Source organism: Microcaecilia unicolor, chromosome 5 (assembly GCF_901765095.1).
Source record: "Microcaecilia unicolor chromosome 5, aMicUni1.1, whole genome shotgun sequence".
In the NCBI taxonomy this organism is placed as follows: domain Eukaryota; kingdom Metazoa; phylum Chordata; class Amphibia; order Gymnophiona; family Siphonopidae; genus Microcaecilia; species Microcaecilia unicolor.
The window spans coordinates 148,881,417-148,899,380 of record NC_044035.1 but is presented as its reverse complement, the minus strand read 5'-3'; positions in this window follow the sequence as shown (position 1 = coordinate 148,899,380).

Here is a 17,964-nt window from a genome sequence, read left to right as displayed (position 1 = left end):
CAGGATAAATATAAATGCTTTATTATGTCTTAAACTATTACATACATACAACATTTATCTTTCACTAAAGCCCCACTGAAAATCATACACCAGTGCTGATCGTGTTATTCTCACAGCACATGCATAAAGTCCATTTCACCTCAACTAACAGATGACAATAAAGTCTCAATCACATAGTGAAAATGGAAGATCATCCAAGATGAATTCAAAAGATGAAATCCTGTTGCAGTACAGAATAGTTCAAATCACCAGTAATAAAAGTTAGCTATAATCTCCAAACCAAGCTGATATCAGATATCAGTTCTCATTGATTCCACCAGTAAGCTGTTGTTTCAAACATCCATCCCTGGCTTCTTTGGACCTTCTATATGGCTCCATATTTTTCAGTCTGCTTCATCAGGAAGAACAAATGTGCAGCCTAAAGCATATAACAAAACCCCATACACCCCGTAGTAAATCATCCAATACAAAAAATATAACATATCATTAATAGAATAAATCTAGCAATACTTAATTCAACAGAAAACCTGAAAAATAATAACACCATATATGCAGTTCACCAGTATGTGCAAAAAATGCAGTGTAATGGAGCATGGCAACCTGTATTGAGTAATATGTTTTTTTTCTTTTTAACATCTCACCCAGATTTTTACTCCTACAATACACTACCTTAGAGTAGTCACGCAGTACTGGGTGGACCTGTAAAACATGCTAATATTTAAGAATTATTTTACTTATTGTTGATGCTCAATGGGTATAAGGAAGAATACATACAGGAGTCCTCTCTTGACTCTTAAATCGTGGTAACATCAACCACTCCCTGTTGAAATAATTCCTTTGCAAAACTTGTTGACCAGATGAAATTAGCTTTCTGTTCTCCTCTGGCAGGTTTCCCAGTCAATTTGTAAGCCAGCTGAGCAAAGTTAGCTACAAACTGTCTATAGAAACTAACAAAACCAAAGAAATTGCACACCTCTGTCTTGTTGGTGGGCATTTTCCAGAATTTTAGCACTTGTATATTTTCATGATTAAACACCCCACTTTCGGAGACAATATACCCCAGAAACTTAATGACATAGTAATTTACATTTTGTTGGCTTCAACTTGAGACCACATTCCCCCATTCTCCAGAAATTCTTTTTCCAATCTCTCAAGGTGTTTATCATAGGTGGGAGCATAAATTAGGATATCATCCAGCTATAAAAGCAAGATTCCAAAAATGTATTCATTTAAAACTGTTTCTATCCCCTTTATCATTTTCGTTCCCTTCTCTGTACCTTTTCTAATTCCACTATATCTTTTTTCAGATGCAGTGACCAGAATTGCACACAATATTCGAGATGCGGTCGCACCATGGAACAATACAAATGCTTTATAATATTCTCAGTTTTGTTCTTCATTCCTTTCCTAATAATACCTAACATTCTATTTGCTTTCTTAGCCGCTGCTGCACTCTGAGCAGAGGGTTTCAACTTATCATCAACGAAAGCACCTAGATCCTTTTCCTGGTCAGTGACTCCTAATGTGGAACCTTGTATCACATAGCTATAGTTTGGGTTTCTCTTTCCCACATACATCACTTTGCACTTGCTCACATTAATCTGCCATTTGGATGCCAGTCTCCCAGTCCGGTAAGGTTCTTTTACAATTTTTCACAATCCTCTTGTGATATAAAACTTTGAATAACTTTGTGTCATCAGCAAATTTATCACTTCACTTGTTGTTCCCATTTCTACATCATTTATAAATATGTTGAAAAACAGTGGTCCCATCAAAGACCCCCTGGAGAACCTCACTATTTACCCTTCTCCATTGAGTAGATTGACCATTTAACCCTTCTCTCTGTTTTCTATCTTTTAACCAGTTCTTAATCTACCATCCTGCTTATTTTCGAAGGAGAAGGGCGGCCATCTTCCGACACAAATCGGGAGATGGCCGGCCTTCTCCTAATGCCGGCCAAATCGGTATAATCAAAAGCCGATTTTGGCCGGCTTCAACTGCTTTCCGTAGCAAGGCTGGCCAAAGTTCAAGAGGGTGTGTCGGTAGTGTACCGAAGGCGGGACGGGGGCGTGGTTAAGAGATGGCCGGCCTTGGCCGATAATGGAAAAAAGAAGGTCGGCCCTGACGAGTATTTGGCCGACTTTACTTGATCCCTTTTTGTTCACGACCAAGCCTCGAAAAGGTGCCCGAACTGACCAGATGACCACCGGAGGGAATCGGGGATCAACTCCCCTTACTAGCCTAGTGGTCACCAACCCCCTCCCACCCAAAAAGAAATTAAAACACATTTTTTTGCCAGCCTCTATGCCAGCCTCAAATGTCATACCCAGCTCCATCACAGCACTATGCAGTTCCCTGGAGCAGTTTTTAGTGGGTATTGCAGTGCACTTCAGGCAGGCGGACTCAGGCCCATCCCCCCCTACCTGTTACACTTGTGGTGGTAAATGGGAGCCCTCCAAAACCCACCTGAAACCCACTGTACCCACATGTAGGTGCCCCCGTTACCCTTTAAGGGCTATGGTAGTGTTGTACAGTTGTGGGTAGTGGGTTTGGGGGGGCTCAGCACACAAGGGAAGGGAGCTATGCACCTGGGAGCTACTTGTGAAGTCCACTGCAGTGCCCCCTAGGGTGCCCGGTTGGTGTTCTGGCATGTGAGGGGGACCAGTGCACTACAAATGCTGGCTCCTTCCATGACCAAAGGGCTTGGATTTGGCTGGGTTTGAGATGGCTGCCATTAGTTTCCATTATCGGCGAAAACCAATGGCGTCCATCTCTAACGCCGGTGATCTCTTAGGGCGGCCCAAATGTTAAGATTTGGCCGGTCCCGACCGTATTATCGAAATGAAAGATGGCCAGCCATCTTGTTTCGATAATACAGTCGGGTATGCCGCTTTACAGGGCCGTCATTAGAGATGGCCACCCTTATAGATGGCTGCCCCCATTCGATTATGCCCCTCAATAGGACATTATCTCCTTTCCCATGATATAGAATACTAGCATAAATTGACATGGGAGTGATAATACAAAAATATCCCAGCAACCATAACTATTTTACTTGTCACCACTAGCAAAACACATTCATCTTGATTATTTTAATTTTTATGTAGAAGGATCTTCAGATGTCACGGTGAGTATACTGCATTTCCAAAACTTTTTATGCAGTGCTGCAGTGCTGCCCAATCATCATTGATCCAGTTTTTAACCACTTTTTAACATTTGTTTACAACTTTTTGATGTATGATAATTTTATGATCAGAATAGACCATGTGCACCATGTCAATGGCAGGTGTAAACAGGCGCCTACATGTACCAAATGACATGTATAACTGATAATATTGATGGGGAGAAATGAAAAAATAGACTTTTACTTCAGCAGATTTAGCCCATACGCAGCAGAGCTTTAGAAGTGTTAACTCCCATTTTTTTGTTCTCTCTCTCTCTCTCTCACACACAGACTCGTGAATAAAAAAAAGATTCAATTACTCTCTCTTCTTTAACTTCCAAACAAAAATGATGTTTACTTACAGTTTCTTCAGATAACTATTTACATCATACTTGCAGTAGACATGGTAAAACTACTGAATACAAAATTCTGTCAGTTGGTTATCATACAGCTTGAAGAGAGATTGCTAACACCATCTTATGCTGACACAGACTGACTCACTCTCAGAGCAACTAGAGTGACTCAGACACACCCACAAGACATTACACTATATCCAATGACATCATAGCTCATAGAATTGTTGACAGTTAATGCATGCAGCACTTGTCTTTCACATATTCCTACAAATATTCTATAACTTATGAAGAGAATTCTATAAATAATTTCCAACCAGGCCTGTATTCCCATCAGAACTGCAGAGCTCCCACTCTCACTGTAAGCCTGCACTTACTTTAGAACTGTTAAGCTTCTACTTTTACAGCAATCTACACTCTTATTAGAGCTGCTGAGCTCCAACCTTTATTGTAGCCTGCTCTTGGGGAAGGCTTTCCTCTTCCATCATCTTTCACAACATAATTTAAAACCAGGCAGACGGTTGGTGATACCAGAAAGCACCTCCCACAATAGACAGCTTGCTTCTGAGGCTCTACTTCTATCAGAACTGCTGAACTCTCACTCTCACTGTGAGCCTGTATTCCCATCAGAACTGCTGAGCTCCCACTTTCACTTATATGTGTCCACCAAACTGATTCTCATCACACTAAAGGAAAACTATCTAAACATGGACATCACCAACGAGAGGAAAGACCACAACAAACACACATCACCCAAGGAACGACAACTAACAAAAATCCACATAACACCAAACCTAGAAGCCCCATACCAAAACATCCAGGTAGGCTACATCAATGCTAGATCCGTAATCAAAAAACAACAACAATATCAGATTGGATCACCTCAGAAAACCTCAATCTCATCTTTATCAATGAAACATGGATTTACAACCAAAACGACCCCATAATCCTTGAACTGTGCCCGCCAGGTTACAAAATCACACACCGAACCAGATCGGAAAAGAGAGGTGGAGGCATAGCACTAATATACCAAGAAAAATTCACCACCGAAACCATAGCCGCCTCCATAACACCCCAACTAGAAATTGCCTCATTTAGAATCCATAACAACTCCATAACCGATCACCTGAATTGCGTATTATTCTACAGACCACCTGGCAACTGGAAGGAAAGTCAGCCCAACTTCATGGACTTAATATCAAACAACTGTATAAATAACAACAACATACTGCTACTAGGCGACATTAACCTTCACCTAGAAGACCCCAACTCCACAAACGCACTTGAATGTAAAGACTTCCTACAGTCCTGGGATTTTAAATGGCCCAACATGCAAACTACCCATATCAAAGGAAAATACTTTGGACCTCCTATCAGATAAATTACCTACAGACAATAATCTATTAATAACAGACATCAAATGGACAGCAATACCTTGGACTGACCATTACAAACTGAACCTAACTCTAATCTGGCAGAAGAAGGGCTCAAACAGTACACCAGAATGTACTACTTACACTATAAGAGGGCAAATAGATCCACAAATATTCTGGCAACAAATATAAGACAACGAATGGACAACACGCACTGATTCCATACTATATCTCAACCACTGTAAGTTAAGTTCTCTTAGGTAAAGTGCTCTTAGGTTAAGTGCTCTTAAGTTCTCTTAGGTTACGTGCTCTCAAGTTAAGTGCTCTTAGGTTAGTCCACAATTTTGGGACTTCTATACCTCCTTTTTTCTTTCTCGTTCCCTCGTTCTTTCTATTCCTCCTTAAGTTAAGCGCTCTCAAGTTAAGTGCTCTTAGGTTAAGCGCTCTCAAGTTAAGCCCTCTTAAGTTAAGTGTTCTCCAGTTAAGCACTCTCAAGTTAAGTTCTCTTAGGTTAAGCGCTCTCAAGTTAAGTGCTCTTAGGTTAGTCCACAATTTTGGGACTTCTCTACCTCCTTTTTTCTCTTTCTCGTTCCCTCTTTCCTTCTATACCTCTGTTTTCACTCTAGTTCCCTCGTTCTTTCTATTCTTCTTTAAGTTAAGCGCTCTCAAGTTAAGTGCTCATTATTTCTATTCCTCCCTTTTTCTCTTTCTCGTTCCCTCATTAAATCTATTCCTCCTTATTCGCTCTTTCTCGTTCCCTCGTTCTTTCTATTCCTCCTTAAGTTAAGTGCTCTCAAGTTAAGTGCTCTTAAGTTCTCTTAGGTTTATGTGCCCTTAGGTTAGTCCACAATTTTGGAACTTCTATACATCCTTTTTTCTCTTTCTCGTTCCCTCGTTCTTTCTATTCCTCCTTAAGTTAAGCGCTCTCAAGTTAAGTGCTATTAGGTTAAGTGCTCTTATGTTAAGTGTTCTCAAGTTAAGCGCTCTCAGGTTAAGCGCTCTCAAGTTAAGTGCTCTCAAGTTAAGTGCTCAGAGGTTAAGTGCTCTCAAGTTAGTCCACAATATCTCCTTTTTTCTTTCTCGTTCTTTCAATTCCTCCTTAAGTTAAGCGCTCTCAAGTTAAGCTCTCTTAGGTTTAAGTGCTCTCAAGTTAAGCGCTCTCAAGTTAAGTGCTCTTAAGTTAGCACACAATTTTGGGACTTCTATACCTCCTAATTTCTTTCTCGTTCACTCATTCTTTCTATTCCTCCTTAAGTTAAGTGCTCTCAAGTTAAGTGCTCCTAGGTTAAGCACTCTCAAGTTAAGTGCTCTTAAGTTAGCCCACAATTTTGGGACTTCTATACCTCCTTTTTTCTTTCTCGTTCACTCATTCTTTCTATTCCTCCTTAAGTTAAGTGCTCTCAAGTTAAGTGCTCCTAGGTTAAGTGCTCTCAAATTAAGTGCTCTTAGGTTAAGCGCTCTCAAGTTAAGCGCTCTTAAGTTAGTCCACAATTTTGGGACTTCTATACCTCCTTCTCTCAAGTTAAGTGCTCTTAGGTTAAGCACTCTCAAGTTAAGTGCTCTCAAGTTAAGCGCTCTTAAGTTAGTCCACAATTTTGGGACTTCTATACCTCCTTTTTTTCTTTCGTTCTTTCTATTCCTCCTTAAGATAAGCACTCTCAAGAAGTGCTCTTAGGTTAAGTGCTCTTAGGTTTAAGCGCTCTCAAGTTAAGTGCTCTCAGGATAAGTGCTCTCAAGTTAGTCCACAATTTTGGGACCTCCTTTTTTCTTTCTCGTTCTTTCAATTCCTCCTTGTTAAGCACTCACAAGTTTTTTCTTTCTCGTTCCCTCGTTCTTTCTATTCCTCCTTAAGTTAAGCGCTCTCAAGTTAAATATTCTTAGGTTTAAGCGCTCTCAAGTTCAGCGCTCTCAAGTTAAATATTTTTAAGTTTAAGCGCTCTCAAGTAGAGCTCTCAAGTTAAGTGCTCTTAGGTTATGTGCTCTTAAGTTAGTCCACAATTTTGGAACTTCTATATATCCTTTTTTCTCTTTCTCGTTCCCTTGTTCCTTCCATACCTCCTTTTTTCTCTTTCTCGTTCCCTCTTTCCTTCTATACCTCTGTTTTCACTCTTTCTAGTTCCCTCGTTCTTTCTATTCTTCTAAGTTAAGCGCTCTCAAGTTAAGTGCTCTTAGGTTAAGTGCTCTTAAGTTCTCTTAGGTTTAAGTGCACTCAACTTAAGTGCTCTTAAGTTAGCCCACAATTTTGGGACTTCTATACCTCCTTTTTTCTTTCTCGTTCCCTCGTTCTTTCTATTCTTCTAAGTTAAGTGCTCTCAAGTTAACTGCTCTCAAGTTAAGTGCTCCTAGGTTAAGTGCTCTCAAGTTAAGTGCTCTTAGGTTAAGCACTCTCAAGTTAAGTGCTCCTAGGTTAAGTGCTCTCAAGTTAAGTGCTCTTAGGTTAAGCACTCTCAAGTTAAGTGCTCTCAAATTAAGTGCTCTTAGGTTAAGCGCTCTCAAGTTAAGCGCTCTTAAGTTAGTCCACAATTTTGGGACCTCCTTTTTTTCTTTCGTTCTTTCTATTCCTCCTTAAGGTTAAGTGCTCTTAAGTTAAGCGCTCTCAAGTTAAGTTCTCTTATGTTTAAGCGCTCTCAAGTTAAGTGCTCTCAAGTTAAGTGCTCTCAATTAGTCCACGATTTTGGAACCTCCTTTTTTCTTTCTCGTTCTTTCAATTCCTCCTTGTTAAGCACTCACAAGTTTTTTCTTTCTCGTTCCCTCGTTCTTTCTATTCCTCCTTAAGTTAAGTGCTCTTAGGTTAAGTGCTCTCAAGTTAAGTGCTCTCAAGTTAAGTGCTCTTAGGTTAAGCGTTCTCAAGTTAAGCGCTCTTAAGTTAGTCCACAATTTTGGGACTTCTATACCTCCTTTTTTTCTTTCGTTCTTTCTATTCCTCCTTAAGATAAGCACTCTCAAGAAGTGCTCTTAGGTTAAGTGCTCTTAAGTTAAGCGCTCTCAAGTTAAGTTCTCTTATGTTTAAGCGCTCTCAAGTTAAGTTCTCTTAGGTTTAAGTGCTCTCAAGTTAAGTGCTCTCAGGTTAAGTGCTCTCAAGTTAGTCCACAATTTTGGAACCTCCTTTTTTCTTTCTCGTTCTTTCAATTCCTCCTTGTTAAGCACTCACAAGTTTTTTCTTTCTCGTTCCCTCGTTCTTTCTATTCCTCCTTAAGTTAAGCGCTCTCAAGTTAAATATTCTTAGGTTTAACCGCTCTCAAGTTCAGCGCTCTCAAGTTAAATATTCTTAGGTTTAAGCGCTCTCAAGTAGAGCTCTCAAGTTAAGTGCTCTTAGGTTTAAGTGCTCTTAGGTTAAGTGCTCTTAAATTAGTCCACAATTTTGGAACTTCTATATATCCTTTTTTCTCTTTCTCGTTCCCTCGTTCCTTCCATACCTCCTTTTTTCTCTTTCTCCTTCCCTCTTTCCTTCTATACCTCTAAGTTAAGTGCTCTCAAGTTAAGTGCTCTTAGGTTTAAGTGCTCTCAAGTTAAGCGCTCTTAAGTTAGTCCACAATTTTGGGACTTCTATACCTCCTTTTTTTTCTTTCGTTCTTTCTATTCCTCCTTAAGATAAGCACTCTCAAGAAGTGCTCTTAGGTTAAGTGCTCTTAAGTTTTTTTTTTTTAATTTATATTTATTAGTATTTCAATAATCACAAGCCAATACCACTTGAGAAGGAAAAAAGCATCCAAAGAGTACTAATTTACAAAGGAAAATAACACAATTTTCTTCAGAAAAAAAAAAAAAAAGAGAAAACATCTCCTTTTTAGATGCTTTAAAGTCCACAAATAGGGAGTCCAAGTATTCAAAATACTGGAGATATAAGGAAAAGAAATTAAACATTTCAAGTAAATTGTTGCCAAAACTAAGACTTCAGCGTTCCAGACAAGGTATATATTCATTTACAGAGCTTTCTTAGATGTTAAAAAGGAACTTAAATGGGAAGGGTCAAAATACACATATTTGACATTCTGATAATTAACCAAACATTTGCAAGGATATTTTAAATAAAACGTTGCTCCTAGTTGGAGAGTCTCTTGTTTCAACTGCAAGAACTTTTGCCTACGCTTCTGCGTATCTCTCGACAAGTCCGGAAAAATCCGTGTTTGTAACCCTCTAAAGGTTTTTTCTTTCTTTAGGAAAAATTTCTTTAATATCCATGATTTGTCAGAGGTCAACGCCACAGTAGCAAGTAAAGTTGAAGCTGTAATTGTTTCATTATCTGATCTTTCTAACAATGCAGATACATCTATTGCCTGATTACTTGGAAGTTGTTCATCTTTTTTACCCGGGATATAAAAAACCTGGGAGATAGGAGGGAATTGATCTTCACCAATTTCCAAGACCTCTCTGAAGTAATTTCTTAACATTTCCCGTGGGGAGATCAGAGGCTGAACAGGAAAATTTATAAAACGTAAATTGTTATTTTTAAGATTATTTTCAAGAAACTCCGATTTCCTCCTTTGGTTTACCAAATCTTTAACAATTGTTGTTTGCACAGATTGTATATATTGTAATTCTTTCTCAAAATTTTCAGTTTGTGAGGCCACAGTATTAAGTTTAATTTCTACTTCCTTCAATTTCCCATCCAATAAAACAATTTCTTCTGACATTTTTTTTGTCTGAGGGCATAAAGCCCTACCAAGTTCCACAATTAGATGCCAAAGATTGTCTAAAGTTACTTCAGTAGGTTTTTTAAAAGGAAATATATCTTCTGTCTCAGTGTGTATCGGACTTACATTCCCATTTGTTCCTATGGTCTCCTCAGTAGTTCTTCTCTGTATGGGAGCAGTTAGGGTGGGAGTTAACAAACTTCCCAAACCTTCCGTCGAGGATAGAATAGCCTCCCGTTCCTCTCCACTACCTGACCCTCCGGTCTTCGCGTCTGAGTGCGCACTCATCGGAGAACTGCTACCAATTGGCTGAGGAGGCGGTTCTCTGCCGTCTGGGCTCAACGAAACTTCCAGCCCTGTGTTCGCTTCACTTTCTCCAGCTAGTGTGCGAACAAACGGGCCACCCATTGACGGAACAACCATGCCTGCGGCTCTCTGCAAAAATGGTTCGATAGAACCAAGAGAAGGTACATTTCTCGGCTGCTGGGAGGCAGTCGCCGCAGCCCTTCCCCTCCTCTTAGGCATAACAACGATATTTTTTTCAGGAAAGGGAGAGACGAGAAAACGCGTCCGTCCTAATCGGCGGCCATCTTGGACTCTAAGTGCTCTTAAGTTAAGCGCTCTCAAGTTAAGTTCTCTTATGTTTAAGCGCTCTCAAGTTAAGTGCTTTCAAGTTAAGTGCTCTCAATTAGTCCACGATTTTGGAACCTCCTTTTTTCTTTCTCGTTCTTTCAATTCCTCCTTGTTAAGCACTCACAAGTTTTTTCTTTCTCGTTCCCTCGTTCTTTCTATTCCTCCTTAAGTTAAGCGCTCTCAAGTTAAATATTCTTAGGCTTAACCGCTCTCAGGTTAAGTGCTCTCAAGTTAAATATTCTTAGGGTTAAGCGCTCTCAAGTAGAGCTCTCAAGTTAAGTTCTCTTAGGTTTAAGTGCTCTCAGGTTAAGTGCTCTCAGGTTAAGTGCTCTCAAGTTAGTCCACAATTGTGGAACCTCCTTTTTTTCTTTCTCGTTCTTTCAATTCCTCCTTAAGTTAGGCGCTCTCAAGTTAAATATTCTTAGGTTTAAGCGCTCTCAAGTTAAGTGCTCTCAAGTTAAGTGCTCTTAGGTTAAGCGCTCTTAAGTTAAGCGCTCTCAAGTTAAGTGCTCTTAAGTTAGTCCACAATTTTGGGACTTCTATACCTCCTTTTTTCTTTCGTTCTTTCTATTCCTCCTTAAGATAAGCACTCTCAAGAAGTGCTCTTAAGTTAAGCGCTCTCAAGTTAAGTTCTCTTAGGTTTAAGCGCTCTCAAGTTAAGCGCTCTCAAGTTAAGTGCTCTTAAGTTAGTCCACAATTTTGGGACTTCTATACCTCCTTTTTTCTTTCGTTCTTTCTATTCCTCCTTAAGATAAGCACTCTCAAGAAGTGCTCTTAAGTTAAGCGCTCTCAAGTTAAGCGCTCTCAAGTTAAGTGCTCTCAGGTTAATGCTCTCAAGTTAGTCCACAATTTTGGAACCTCCTTTTTTCTTTCTCGTTCTTTCAATTCCTCCTTGTTAAGCACTCACAAGTTTTTTCTTTCTCGTTCCCTCGTTCTTTCTATTCCTCCTTAAGTTAAGCGCTCTCAAGTTAAATATTCTTAGGCTTAACCGCTCTCAGGTTAAGTGCTCTCAAGTTAAGTGCTCTCAAGTTAGTCCACAATTTTGGAACCTCCTTTTTTCTTTCTCGTTCTTTCAATTCCTCCTTGTTAAGCACTCACAAGTTTTTTCTTTCTCGTTCCCTCGTTCTTTCAATTCCTCCTTAAGTTAAGCGCTCTCAAGTTAAATATTCTTAGGTTTAAGCGCTCTCAAGTTAAGTGCTCTCAAGTTAAGTGCTCTTAGGTTAAGTGCTCTTAAGTTAAGCGCTCTCAAGTTAAGTTCTCTTATGTTTAAGCGCTCTCAAGTTAAGTGCTCTTAGGTTAAGTGCTCTCAAGTTAAGTGCTCTTAAGTTAGTCCACAATTTTGGGACTTCTATACCTCCTTTTTTCTTTCGTTCTTTCTATTCCTCCTTAAGATAAGCACTCTCAAGAAGTGCTCTTAAGTTAAGCGCTCTCAAGTTAAGTTCTCTCAGGTTTAAGCGCTCTCAAGTTAAGTGCTCTCAGGTTAAGTGCTCTCAAGTTAGTCTCTTTCTCGTTCCCTCGTTCCTTTTATTCTTCCTTTTTCGCTCTTTCTCGATCCCTCGTTCTTTCTATTCCTCCTTTTTCACTCTTTCTCGTTCCCTCGTTCCTTCTATACCTCCTTTTTTGCTCTTTTTCGTTCCCTCGTTCTTTCTATACCTCCTTTTTTCTTTTTCTCATTCCCTCATTCTTTTTATACCTCCATTTTCACTCTTTCTCGTTCCCTCGTTCTTTCTATTCCTTCTTTTTTCTCTTTCTCATTCCCTCGTTCCTTCTATACCCCTTTTTCCCTCTTTCTCGTTCCCTCAAGTTAAGTGCTCTCAAGTTAAGTGCTCCTAGGTTAAGTGCTCTCAAGTTAAGTGCTCTCAAGTTAAGTGCTCTTAGGTTAAGTGCTCTCAAGTTAAGTGCTCTTAAGTTAGTCCACAATTTTGGGACTTCTATACCTCCTTTTTTCTTTCGTTCTTTCTATTCCTCCTTAAGATAAGCACTCTCAAGAAGTGCTCTTAGGTTAAGTGCTCTTAAGTTAAGCGCTCTCAAGTTAAGTTCTCTTAGGTTTAAGCGCTCTCAAGTTAAGTGCTCTCAGGTTAAGTGCTCTCAGGTTAAGTGCTCTCAAGTTAAGTGCTCTCAAGTTAGTCCACGATTTTGGAACCTCCTTTTTTCTTTCTCGTTCTTTCAATTCCTCCTTGTTAAGCACTCACAAGTTTTTTCTTTCTCGTTCCCTCGTTCTTTCTATTCCTCCTTAAGTTAAGCGCTCTCAAGTTAAATATTCTTAGGCTTAACCGCTCTCAGGTTAAGTGCTCTCAAGTTAAATATTCTTAGGTTTAAGAGCTCTCAAGTAGAGCTCTCAAGTTAAGTTCTCTTAGGTTTAAGTGCTCTCAAGTTAAGTGCTCTCAGGTTAAGTGCTCTCAAGTTAGTCCACAATTGTGGAACCTCCTTTTTTCTTTCTCGTTCTTTCAATTCCTCCTTGTTAAGCACTCACAAGTTTTTTCTTTCTCGTTCCCTCGTTCTTTCAATTCCTCCTTAAGTTAAGCGCTCTCAAGTTAAATATTCTTAGGTTTAAGCGCTCTCAAGTTAAGTGCTCTCAAGTTAAGTGCTCTTAGGTTAAGTGCTCTTAAGTTAAGCGCTCTCAAGTTAAGTTCTCTTATGTTTAAGCGCTCTCAAGTTAAGTGCTCTTAGGTTAAGTGCTCTCAAGTTAAGTTCTCTTAGGTTTAAGCGCTCTCAAGTTAAGTGCTCTTAGGTTAAGTGCTCTCAAGTTAAGTTCTCTTAGGTTTAAGCGCTCTCAAGTTAAGTGCTCTTAGGTTAAGTGCTCTCAAGTTAAGTGCTCTTAAGTTAGTCCACAATTTTGGGACTTCTATACCTCCTTTTTTCTTTCGTTCTTTCTATTCCTCCTTAAGATAAGCACTCTCAAGAAGTGCTCTTAAGTTAAGCGCTCTCAAGTTAAGTTCTCTCAGGTTTAAGCGCTCTCAAGTTAAGTGCTCTCAGGTTAAGTGCTCTCAAGTTAGTCTCTTTCTCGTTCCCTCGTTCCTTCTATTCTTCCTTTTTCGCTCTTTCTCGATCCCTCGTTCTTTCTATTCCTCCTTTTTTCTCTTTCTCGTTCCCTCATTCCTTCTATACCTCCTTTTTTGCTCTTTTTCGTTCCCTCGTTCTTTCTATACCTCCTTTTTTCTTTTTCTCATTCCCTCATTCTTTTTATACCTCCATTTTCACTCTTTCTCGTTCCCTCGTTCTTTCTATTCCTTCTTTTTTCTCTTTCTCATTCCCTCGTTCCTTCTATACCCCTTTTTCCCTCTTTCTCGTTCCCTCAAGTTAAGTGCTCTCAAGTTAAGTGCTCTTAGGTTAAGTGCTCTTAAGTTAAGCGCTCTCAAGTTAAGTTCTCTTATGTTTAAGCGCTCTCAAGTTAAGTGCTCTTAGGTTAAGTGCTCTCAAGTTAAGTTCTCTTAGGTTTAAGCGCTCTCAAGTTAAGTTCTCTTAGGTTAAGTGCTCTCAAGTTAAGTGCTCTTAAGTTAGTCCACAATTTTGGAACTTCTATACCTCCTTTTTTCTTTCGTTCTTTCTATTCCTCCTTAAGATAAGCACTCTCAAGAAGTGCTCTTAAGTTAAGCGCTCTCAAGTTAAGTTCTCTCAGGTTTAAGCGCTCTCAAGTTAAGTGCTCTCAGGTTAAGTGCTCTCAAGTTAGTCTCTTTCTCGTTCCCTCGTTCCTTCTATTCTTCCTTTTTCGCTCTTTCTCGATCCCTCGTTCTTTCTATTCCTCCTTTTTTCTCTTTCTCGTTCCCTCATTCCTTCTATACCTCCTTTTTTGCTCTTTTTCGTTCCCTCGTTCTTTCTATACCTCCTTTTTTCTTTTTCTCATTCCCTCATTCTTTTTATACCTCCATTTCACTCTTTCTCGTTCCCTCGTTCTTTCTATTCCTTCTTTTTTCTCTTTCTCATTCCCTCGTTCCTTCTATACCCCTTTTTCCCTCTTTCTCGTTCCCTCATTCTTTCTATTCCTCCTTTTTTTCTCGTTCCCTCGTTCCTTCTATACCTCCTTTTCCCTCTTTCTCGTTCCCTTTTTCTTTCAATACCTCCTTTTTTTCTTTTTCTTGTTCCCTCGTTCTTTCTATACCTCCTTTTTCTTTCTCTTTCCCTCGTTCCTTCTATACCTCCTTTTTCGCTCTTTCTCGTTCCCTCGTTCCTTCTATACCTCCTTTCTTTCTTGTTCCCTATTTCTTTCTATACATCCTTTTTTCTCTTTCTCGTTCCCTCGTTCCTTCTATTCCTCCTTTATTCTCTTTCTCGTTCCCTCGTTCCTTCTATATTTTCTTGACTAAACAGCTTACAGAATACCTGGACAAGTTCTCAATACTACATAGTTCACAATCAGGATTCCGATGCTATTATAGCACCAAAATTGTCCTGGTCACCCTCCTGGCCAAATTCAAGCAGCAGATTGCCACAGGCAAAAGCATACTTCTCCAGTTCGACATGTCGAGCGCATTCGACATGGTAAACTACAACATACTACTAAGAATACTAGCCACCTTATTTTCGAAAGAGAAAAACGCCTATATTTCGACCCAAATCGGGAGATGGGTGTTTTTCTCGCAAAGGCACCCAAATCGGTATAATCAAAAGCGCCAAATTTATAATCCTGATTCCCAAGTTGGGCATGCTGACCCATTATTCTATAACACTGCAAACAACATTTTGGAATGCCCCTGAGCTGCCCATACACCTCCCGTAGCCACACCCTCTTTTGGGTTGCATGCTATGGGTTTTAGGCACCCAATGACATAGAATAGCGCACAGCCAGGTGTGTGCAAATCCTACTTGGTGCCAATTAACTTGAATAATTGGCTGTTAGCATTCAAAACAAAATCCAAAATTTGGGCATCATATATAAAATCCAGGGGTATGTGCCTCACTTGAAGACATGCCCATGCTCCATTGAGGTATCTGCCTCCCTGGATGTATATTTCCTATTTCTTCCTTAGTAGCCTAGTGGTTAGTGCAGTGGGACTTTAATTCTGGGGAACTGAGTTCGATTCCCACTGCAGCTCCTTGTGACTCTGGGCAAGTCACTTAACCCTCCATTGCCTCTGGTACAAAATAAGTACCTGAATATATGTAAACTGCTTTTAATGTAGTTGCAAAAACCTCACAAAGGCGGTATATCAAGTCCCATTTCCCTTTCCCTTCCCCTTTCTTATTGTATAATGTAGTTCCTTTCCTTGCTCTTATTTTTGAATTGTTAACCACCCTGCTGTGTTCACATGATAGTGCAGTATATCAAATAGACTAAACCATAAACTATTAGCTAACTGCAATGATATTTCACTTCTAGTTACCGTATTTTTCGGACTATAAGACGCACTTTTTTCCCCCAAAATTTGGGAGAAAAATGGGGGGTGCGTCTTATAGTCCGAAGGTAGCGTTTTTGGACCTCCGTTGTGTACTTACAGGATTCCATGTTCCCTGGTGGTCTAGTGACGTCGGGGCAGGAAAGAGCCCCCTCTTTCCTGCCCATCGCGCTGCTCTCCGTGCTTCTCAATGCTTTCTGACGGTCTCGGCGAGACCATCAGAAAGCATTGAGAAGCACGGAGAGCAGCGCGATGGGCAGGAAAGAGGGGGCTCTTTCCTGCCCCGACGTCACTAGACCACCAGGGAACATGGAATCCTGTAAGTACACAACGGAGGTCCAAAACCCGGACAAGACGCACCGGAGCACCTAGGTTTTAGAGGAGGGAAAGAGGAAAATTTTTTTTTTCCTATTTCCCTCCTCTAAAACCTAGGTGCGTCTTATGGTCCGGTGCGTCTTATAGTCCGAAAAATACGGTAAATATGCAAGGGAATTGACTGATTGTTAGAGGGGGGGAGCAGGCAGGGAGCCTACAACTCTCACTACAGCTCCACCATTCAGCCATGTCACTTAACTTAAGGATCACTCACATTATCAAAGAAACTCCTGGAGATGGAGGGAAAGGCTGAAGTGAAGCTAGCTTATAGAATAATTTACTACGATTTTATTTCTATTCTCTGTCTATATGAAAAAGCTTTAAAAATCAGGCCCTTGGGTAGCTTATACATGCAATAACCTATATTCATTTTAAATATACAATATTATTATACTTAAGCTTTAAGGGCAGAAATAATATTATCTTTATTCATAGAAATCATATTTTATTCTCTGCAGAAATGCTTCATTGTTCTGCCACAAGGAATTATTCAACATTAACCACTGCTAAGCATTTGCAATTTTAACGAGAATGCTCAACTACATTTTTTGTTTCTTTTATCATGATTATTCTTTCTTTCATGTATCTCAGGTTCCCCCTCAGAACCCTGACACAGGTAAGTTTTTACAAATGTAAGGAAATATTTAACATTGATGGTTTGGTCAGTTACTCTGGGGGCAACTGTCAAGGGGATATCCATGGATGAATTACCTCTCAATTCTAGAAAGTTGCTTGCCCAAATTTGCAACTAGCATGAAATTTTGCGTGCACAAGTTATAGAATAAGGTCAGTTGTGCACTATTTAACAATGAACTAATCATTGGTATTAACCAGCAATGCTTTGATGAAGGCACATTGCATCTTTCACTTCTAATCTCACGACTTGACTATGGGAATATAGTCTATGCAGGAATATTGCAGTCTAACTTGAAGCAACTTCAAATGCTACAAAATACAGACATTAGATTGTTAGGCAACCTTAAAAAGTATGATCACATAACATCATTATAGAAGAGTTATCATTGGTTACCAACACTACAAAAAATGAAGTTTAAGACACTGTACTAAAACTGGCCCACACTGCATACTATCAACATCAGTCACCTTATTTACACTCTTTAGTACTTCCTTATATTCCAAGTAGGGTTCTAAGGTCCTTACAAGACCGTAGAATGCTTATGCCTCACCATACTAGATCTTCAGGGGAATGGGCCCATAAAAGGGCTTTCCTTTGGTTAGCACCATATTTGTGGAACGATCTGCCTAAAGTAATTCGAGGTGAAGCTGATTTTAACAAACGTAGTTTTATTTAAAACGTTTTTATTTCAAACAGGCATTTGAGTGACTACATTAGGCAGTGGCTTCGGTAATTCTGAGGAACACGTGCAGTAATGTGTTACTAGCTTTGGATTCTGTGATAAATGCTCTCTCTGCTGATTGATTAGGCTTTACTATCAAAGAAATGACGTTCTTTTACTTTATTTTTGCTGTATATTATAAATTACTTTGCACTGAAGAAGCTAAACGGTATATCAAATTCAGTGGAGGAGTGGCCTAGTGGGTAGAGCACCGGTCTTGCAATCCAGAGGTGGCCAGTTCAGATCCCACTACTGCTCCTTGTGATCTTTGGCAAGTCACTTAACCCTCCATTGCCTCAGGGACAAACTTAGATTGTGAGCCCTCCTGGGATAGAGAAATAGCCAGAGTACCTGAATGTAACTCACCTTGAGCTACTACTGAAAAAGGTGTGAGCACAATCCAAATAAATAATAAACATAAATAAAATAGGCTAAAATTTGCCTTAATTGGCACCAATTAGCAGTTATGTGTTTGACTTCCCTTAGCTGCTATTCTGTAAGTTGTTTGCTCAAATTTCGGAGCGTGCGCCTTCAACAGGAGCAGGGGCATGGACCTGGGAGGGGCAGAGACGGGTCATGGGTGTGTCAGGCAGATACGTGCATGGGTTATACTAGCATTTATGCACCTAACTGCCTTCAGTTGGGCATGAGTATTTATGCTGTCATAAGTGCTTGGGCCAAAAGTAAAGCATTTAAATGCAGACTTGCACTACTATTTTATAACAGCAGTTGCATGCACAAA